The sequence below is a fragment of the Bubalus bubalis genome, chromosome 1 (assembly GCF_019923935.1).
Source record: "Bubalus bubalis isolate 160015118507 breed Murrah chromosome 1, NDDB_SH_1, whole genome shotgun sequence".
Taxonomy (NCBI): domain Eukaryota; kingdom Metazoa; phylum Chordata; class Mammalia; order Artiodactyla; family Bovidae; genus Bubalus; species Bubalus bubalis.
Window position 1 is genome coordinate 777,155 of NC_059157.1, and position 8,743 is coordinate 785,897.

The window sequence follows — 8,743 nt, forward strand, 5'->3', positions numbered from 1 at the left end:
GCTGCCCACATCTTCTCCTTTCTGGAAGCAAATTGGCTCTGTACTTAAACTAATTCCTTTGCTTCAATTGAAGAATGTTTTAGACACACTGTTTCTTCTACAGATATGCATGGTAACAGGATTTCATTTTATGTTTTGAGAAGAAATAACTTTTATGTTGTGTAAGTCATAGTACTCATTATGTAAAATGGAGAAGAGCCAGCTAAAAACATAAGGACATAAAAGTCATCAATGTTCCTATCAACCAGTGATAATCACTGCTGATGTTTTAGTGCATTTCTTCCTAAAAGTGCCTCGATAAAGAAATTTATTTCTCTCCCCATGGGCACTATTCTTTAAAAGTGTTATCTATAATTTTTGTTTATAGTAATATATCCCAATGTCTTTCAACGTCATTCTTCTAGCATACGATTTTTAATGCATTCTTTTCTGTGATATTCCCAATGATATTGTGCATAGTTTTTTCATGGAACTGGCAGATTGATTCTAAAATTCAAATGGAAGAGATGAAGTGTTAGAATATCCAAGAACATTTTGAAAAAAAGAAAAGCAAGAATGTATATTCTTTAACCTAACAGTGCATTTCTAAAGTACATGTTTTATTGAAATATTAGTGCTTCTACAAAATGACATTTCTATAGGAAAACTTACTGAAGCGTTCCTTCTAATAACTCAAATTTAGAAATAGCTGAAGTGTTTTTCAATAGGTGACCAGGTAAATGAACAATAATACATAATTTAAAAGACATGGTTTCCAAGACATATTGACCAGTGAAAAAATATAATTAAATCATAGAAATAAAATTTTAATTAAATAAGAACAACAAAACTATATATTTAAGTGCATTTAAAACAAAATCTACAAGGATACATGCCAAACCAATAACAGTGATTATCTGTAGGATAAAAATGGGATCTAGGGAAGAACAAGTAAAAAATTATTTGGGAAACCTTTGCATTTTTTTGTGTAAAATTGTCATTAATATTTATATTGAGAATGTGGTATTTATCATTTATCAATTCTTTATGTAGATATTTATATAAATAGTATATAATATATTATAGAGCATCAAAATAGAAGTATTAGCAAAAACATAATTCATTGGCAAATTTTTGGACCTTGCTGTCTTCTGAGATAGGTGTGTTTTTGTATGGGACAATGCAGGTCTTACTGAATGAGTCAAGTTGAAGTTAAGGCACAAAGGATTAACAAATACTGGGCAAAAATACCAGAGACATAGGAAACAGCATGCGTGAAAGCTCAGAGGCAGGACAAAGCATTGCGTGTTTGGGGAACAGAATGAAGAGTAGCTGAAGCATCAACATCAATCAGGGTAATAACACAGGGTAAGGATGATGAAATCTGCATTGCTCTGATCAGGAAGGGCCTTGCAATCTGTTCTAAGATTTAGAGATTATGTTAGAGAGCAGTAAAGAATACTGATGTATAGAACAGTCTTATGGACTCTGTGGGAGAGGGAGAGGGTGGGAAGATTTGGGAGCATGGCATTGAAACATGTAAAATATCATGTATGAAACGAGTTGCCAGTCCAGGTTCGATGCACGATACTGGATGCTTGGGGCTGGTGCACTGGGACGACCCAGAGGGATGGAATGGGGAGGGAGGAGGGAGGAGGGTTCAGGATGGAGAACACATGTATACCTGTGGTGGATTCATTTTGATATTTGGCAAAACTAATACAGTTATGTAAAGTTTAAAAATAAAATTAAATTAAAAAAAAAGAATTTTTAATAGGAGTGACACAATGAGACTTCTTAAATTTAAAACATTAAAAAAATTTTAAAAATCTCATGCATGCCTGAGAATGAGGACTGGACTGGAAGACAGCATATTTAGATAAGGGGGACCTGTCTATGCATAGTGGTCTCAGCGAAATAAGATGATAAATGGACAAGGGTGGTAGTAAGGGATACAGAAACAACTGGATTAACAAGGAATATTCATGAAGGGGGAATTAACAGAAATGGCTGGTAGGTTGGCTCTGAAGGAGAAAACAACTAAGCTTTATGCTTTAAAGCAGAGGCATGGAGTTCCCTGGTGGCCCAATGGTTAAGAATCTGCCTGCCGATAATGCAGGGACACAGGTTCCATCCCTGGGTTGGGAAGATCCCCTGGAGAAGGGAATGGCTACCCATGCCAGTATTCTAATATGTTGTATGTTACAGTATATATAGTATATTTTAGTGTGTATATGTAATGTATATGTAATATACTATTATTACTGATAGCCAGCATGATGTATATTATTTCCTTGGTATTTCTTCATTTTCTAGGTGGAAGTGTGTATGCTTTGACCAATAACTCCCTGTTTCCTCCACTCTTTACCCCCTGACAATCACCATTCTACTTTCTACTTCTTTGAGTTCAGCTTTTTTAGATTCCACATATGAGTGAGAATATACATAACATTGGGGCTTCTGTGGCAGTGGTAAAAGCCCACCTGCCAATTCAGGAGACACGGGTTTGATCCTTGGGTTTAAAAGATCCCCTGGAGAACTAAAAGGCAACCTGCTGCAGTATTCTTGCCTGGGAAATCCCATGGATAGAGGAGTATGGTAGGTCCCTGGGGTCACACAGAGTTGGACATGACTTAGTGACCAAACAGCAACAACATGTATAATAATTGTCTTTTTCTGACTTTTTTCATTTAGTATAAAGCCCTGAAGCTTTATCCCTGTTGTCACAAAAGACAAGATGTTCTTTTTATGGCTAAATGGCATCCTTCTGAGTGTTTGCAAGTGGCATGTGCACATGTGTATCTCATTTTCTTCATCCACTCATCTTTTCGATGGCCACTTAGGTAGTTTCCATGTCTTGGCTACCGTAATGTTACAATGAACCTGTCTAGGTTCATTGTAATCATATGTCATTGACATATGATTATGTCAATCATAATCTCTTGAGATTGTGATTTCATTTACTCCCAATATGCACACAGAAGTGGAACTGCTGTATCATACAGTAGTTCTGGTTATAATTTTTTAAGGAAACTCCATACTGTTTTTCATGCTGGCTACACCAATTTACATTTTCCAGCAACATTGCACAAGTCTTCAATTTTCTCACCGGCATGTTATCTCTTGTCTTTTGATGATAGTCATTCTAACAGAAGTGAGGTGATACCTCATTGTGGTTTTTATTAGATTTCCCTAATGATTAGTGATATTGAACATTCTTTTCAGATATCTATGAAATGTCTTCTTTGGAAATTGTTTATTCAAGTCTTCTGACCCTTGACTAATATGATTTTTTTTTTTTTTTGCTGTTGAGTCATATGTGTTCCTTATATACTTTGAATATTAGCCTGTTATTAGCTATGTGTTTAGGAGAAGGAAATGGCAACTGACTCCAGTATTCTTGCCTGGAGAATCCCATAGACAGAGGAGCCTGGTGGGCTACCATATATGGGGTCACACAGAGTTGAGCACAACTGAAGTGACTTAGCAGCAGCAGCAGCCATGTGTTTGAGAACATTTTCTCCATTCCACTTTTCATTTTGCTTATTTTTTTCTTTTGTTGTGCAGAGGCAGAGGCTTTTTAGTTTGCTGAGATGCCACTTGCTTATTTTTGCCTTTGTTTTTTATGCTTTTGGTATCATATCCTTGGTCTTGCTAAGGCCAAGGTCAGGGAGCATTTTCTCTGTATTTTCACCTGGAAGTATTATATTTTGGGGTCTTACATATAAGTCTTTCTTTCATTTTGAGTTAAGTTTTGTAAATGGTGTAAGATAGGTCTAACATCAGTCATAAGAATAGTCAATTTCCCAACATCATTTATTGAAAACGCAATCCTCTTCCCATTCTTGTCACTGTTGTCAAATATTAGTTGACCATATATGTGTGTATTCAATTTCATTACATTGATCCATATGTCAATTTTATGCCAGTAGCACATTCTTTTTGTACCATAATTTGGTAATAAAACTTGATATCAGGAATTTTGATGCCTCTAGTTTTGTTTTTCTTCTTTATTATTGTTTTGGCTATTCATGTTCTTTTGTAATTCCATACAAATTTTAGAATTTATTTTCACATCTGTGAAAACTCCTATGGAAACTTTGGTAGGAATTATGTTGAATCTGGAAAAGGCAATGGCACCCCACTCCAATACTCTTGCCTAGATAATCCCATGGACGGAGGAGCCTGGTAGGCTGCAGTCCATGGGGTCACTGAGGGTCGGACAACTGAGCGACTTCACTTTCACTTTTCACTTTCATGCACTGGAGAAGGAAATGGCAGCCCACTCCAGTGTTCTTGCCTGGAGAATCCCAGGAACGGGGGAGCCTGGTGGGCTGCCGTCTATGGGGTCGCACAGAGTCAGACACGACTGAAGCGACTTGGCAGCAGCAGCAGCAGTAGATTATTTGGGGTAGTATGGACATCTTAGCAATATTAGTTCTGATTCTCTATGAACACAGAATATCTTTCTATTTATTTGTGTCTTTAATTTCTTTCAAGAATGTCTTGCTAGTTTCAGTGTATAGATCTTTTGCCTCCTTGATTGAATTTATTCTTAAGAATTTTATTTTTATTTTGATGCTATTATAAGTAGAATTATTCTATTTCTGTTTCAGATAGTTCATTGTTAGTATATAGAAACACAGCTGATTTTTGTATACTGATTTTGTATTCTGCACCTTTCCTGAATTCATTCATCAGTCATAATAGTGTTTTTAGAACTGGACATGGAACAACAGACTGGTTCCAAAATGGGGAAGGACTACATCAAGGCTGTATATTGTCACCCTGCTTACTTAACTTATATGCAGAGTACACCATGCAAAATGCCAGGCTGGATGAACCATAAGGTGGAATCAAGATTGCCGGGAGAAATATCAATAAGCTCAGATATGCAGATGACACCAGCCTTATAGCAGAAAGCAAAGAGGAACTAAAGAGCCTCTTGAAAGTGAAAGAGGAGAGTGAAAAAGTTGGCTTAAAGCTCAACATTCAGAAAACTAAGATCATAGCATCTGGTCCTATCACTTCATGGCAAATAGACGGGGAAACAGCAGAAACAGTGAGAGACTTTATTTTCTTGGGCTCCAAAATCATTGCAAATGGTGACTGCAGCCATGAAATTTAAAGGCGCTTGCTTCTTGGAAGCGGAGAAGGCGATGGCACCCCACTCCAGTACTCTTGCCTGGAAAACCCTATGGATGGAGGAGCCTGGTAGTTTGCAGTCCATGGGGTCGCGAAGAGTCCGACACGACTGAGCGACTTCACTTTCACTTTTCACTTTCATGCACTGGAGAAGGAAATAGCAACCCACTCCAGTGTTCTTGCCTGGAGAATCCCAGGGATGAGGAAGCCTGCTGGGCTGCCGTCTATGGGGTTGCACAGAGTCGGACATGACTGAAGTGACTTAACAGCAGCAGCTTCTTGGAAGAAAAGTTATGACCAACCTAGATAGCATATTAAAAAGTAGAGACATTACTTTGCCAACAAAGTTCCATCTAGTCAAAGTCATGGTTTTTTCAGTAGTCATGCATGGATGTGAGAGTTGGACTATAAACAAAGCTGAGCACCAAAGAATTGATATTTTTTTGAACTGTGGTGTTGGAGAAGACTCTTGAGAGTCCCTTGGACTGCAAGTAGATCCAACCAGTCCTTCCTAAAGGAAATCAGTCCTGAATATTCATTGGAAGGACTGATGCTGAAGCTAAAGCTGTAATACTTTGGCCACCTGATGCAAAGAACTGACTCATTTGAAAAGACCTTGATGTTGAGAAAGATGGAAGGCAGAAGGAGAAGGGGATGACAGAGGATGAGATGGTTGGATGGCATCACCGATGCAATGAACATATGTTTGAACAAGCTCAGGGGGTTGATGATGGACAGGGAAGCCTGGCGTGCTGCAGTCCAATGGGTCACAAAGAGTCAGACATGACTGAGTGACTGAACTGAACTGAATAGTGTTTTAGTGGAGTCCTTAGGATGTTTTACTATATAAATTTTTGTAATCTGCAAATGGACAATTTTACTTCTTCCTTTCCAATTTGGATGTCTTTTATTTCTTTCTCTTATCTGATTAATCTACCTAAGACTTCTGGTACTATGCTGAATAAGAGTGGGCATATGTGTGTTGTTCCTGATATTAGAGGAAAACTTTCAAACTTTTCCTGTTGAATATTATGTTTACTGGGCTTTCCAGGTGGTGCTCGTGGTAAAGAACCTGCCTGCCAATGTAGAAGACATAAGAGACTGAGGTTCAATCCCTTAGTCAAGAAGAGCCCCTGGAGGAGGGCATGGCAACCCACTCCAGTATTCTTGCCTGGAGACTCCCATGGACAGAGGAGCCTGGCGGGTGACAGTCCATTGGGTCATGAAGAGTTGTACATGACTGAAATGAGAGCATACACACACGTAATGTTAGCTATACATTTGTTATAGATATGGCCTTTATATACTGAGGTATGTTCCTAACGTATCCTAATTATTGTGAGTTTTATCATGAAAAAGTGCTGATTTTTGTCATATTCTTTTTTCTCCATCTATTGAGATGATAATGATATTTACTTTTATTGTACTAATTTGGTATATCACATTTAATAATTTGTATATGTGAACCTTCCTTGTTTCCCAGGGATAAATCCCATTTAAACATGATAAAGGAGATCAGTCCTGGGTGTTCATTGGAAGGACTGATGTTGAAGCTGAAATTCCAATACTTTGGCCACCTGATGTGAAGAGCTGACTCACTGGAAAAGACCCTGATTCTGGGAAAGATTGAGGACAGAAGAATGGGATGACAGAGGATGAGATGGCTGGATGGCATCACCAACTCGATGGACATGGGTTTGGGTGGACTCCGGGAGTTGGTGATGGACAGGGAGGCCTGGCATGCTGTGATTCATGGAGTCGCAAAGAGTCAGACACGACTGATCAACTGAACTGAACTGAACTAAGCCTTTTAACTTGCTGTTGAATTTGGTTTGCTAGTATTTTGTTGGAAATTTTGCATCTATAATAAGGGATATTGGTCTTTTCTTTTCTTGCAGTGTTCTTATCTGACTTTAGCATCAGGATAATTCTGGCCTCATAAAATATTTTGGAGTTCCCTTCTTGTCAGCTTTTCTCAATTCCTCTATTTCAAACTTCAGTTTCAAAAATTCTGGTATTAAATATTCTTTTACTATTTGATAGAATTTACCAGTGAAGCCATCTGATTCTGGATTTTTCTTTGATGGAAGGTTTTTGATTTCTGATTCAATCCCCTTACTTGTTATTGCTCTGTTCAAATTTTATATTTCTTCATGATTCAGTCTTGAAGTCTTGTATGTGTGTTTCTAGGAATTTATCAATTTCTTCCAGGCTATCCAACTTTTTTCTATATAATTGTTAGCAGTAGTCTCTTTGATCCTGTCTATTTCCTTGCATCATTTATGATATCTCTTCTTTTATTTTTGTTTTTACTTATTTGAGTCTCCTTTCATTATTTATTAGTCTAACTAAAAGTTGGTGTGCTTTTGTCCATCTTAAAAACGGATTTTACTTTCATTGATTTTTCCTATTGCTATTCTGGTCTCTGTTTCATTTTTTCTGCTCTTGGTAATTTGCTTCCTTCTGCTAACTTTGTTCTCCTTTTCCTTTTTCCTTGAATTGTGAGGTTAGGTTGTTTATTTTCAGTCTTTCTTTCTTCTTAATGTAGGAGTCCATCATTAAAAACTAGTGAGCCCCATACGTTTTGGTATGTTTTGTTTCCATTTCATTTGTCTCAAGATATTTCTTTTACACTAAGTCCTGTACATATGAACACGTTCCTTTCCTAGAGCTAGTTTATGAATCCAATTTGGTTATAAGTCCAACAAAGTTAGCCTCGATACCAACTAACACAATTGGCTATATGGTAGTGTACTGTAACAGGTTTATATTATTTTTCATGCAAATAATACATAAGGACAAGCAAACACACACAAAAAAAGAAATTAGTTTTTAACTTACTGTACTTAAAAAGTATGGTACAGCAGTTGCTTCCCAAGTGGCACCCATGGTGAAGAGTCTGCCTGGGAATGCAGGAGAGACAAGGACAGGGGTTCAGTCCCCGGGTCGGGAAGATCCCCGGAGCAGGAAATGGAAGCCCACTCCAGTGTCCTTGCCTGGAGAATCCACGGGCAGAGGAGCCTGGCGGGCTGCAGCCCATGGGATCACAGAGACTCAGCACACACACACGCCACAGTGCAACAGCTGGCCCACGGGGGCTGGCACTGAGTCACGGCAAGAAGAGCACTGACTGGAGAGCTGGTCCAGGGAGAGACGGCGGAGCTGAAGGGCCTTCAGCACAGACGGAGGGCCAGCCGCAGCATCACTCATACCTGACGCTGATGGCGCAGGCTGGCATTCCTTGCTGGCTTCAATTCTATCTACCCTATTGAAAATATGATCCAGTGATGTCTGGGACTAGCTCGTTTTCGTTTTCATCATAGTTGACATGGCAACCCTGAATTGCATTCTGAATCATGGCTGCAACCTTCCTGCGTAGTTCTGCTTTCAGGTCCTGCACCTCAAAAGCTAACAGAGCCCCATTAAGTAAAGAAAATCGCCTGCCATTTCCTGCATCATGAGTCTCCAGTTCTTCAGCCATACCAGCTACACCGCCGCCTTTATGCTTGCTTCCTGGGCTTGAGACAAGGATACTGCAACCCTGCACTGCATTCAGTACTGTACAGTAAGGCACACAAAAGCACAGCCATTTGTAGACAATGCACGCATGTGACAATGT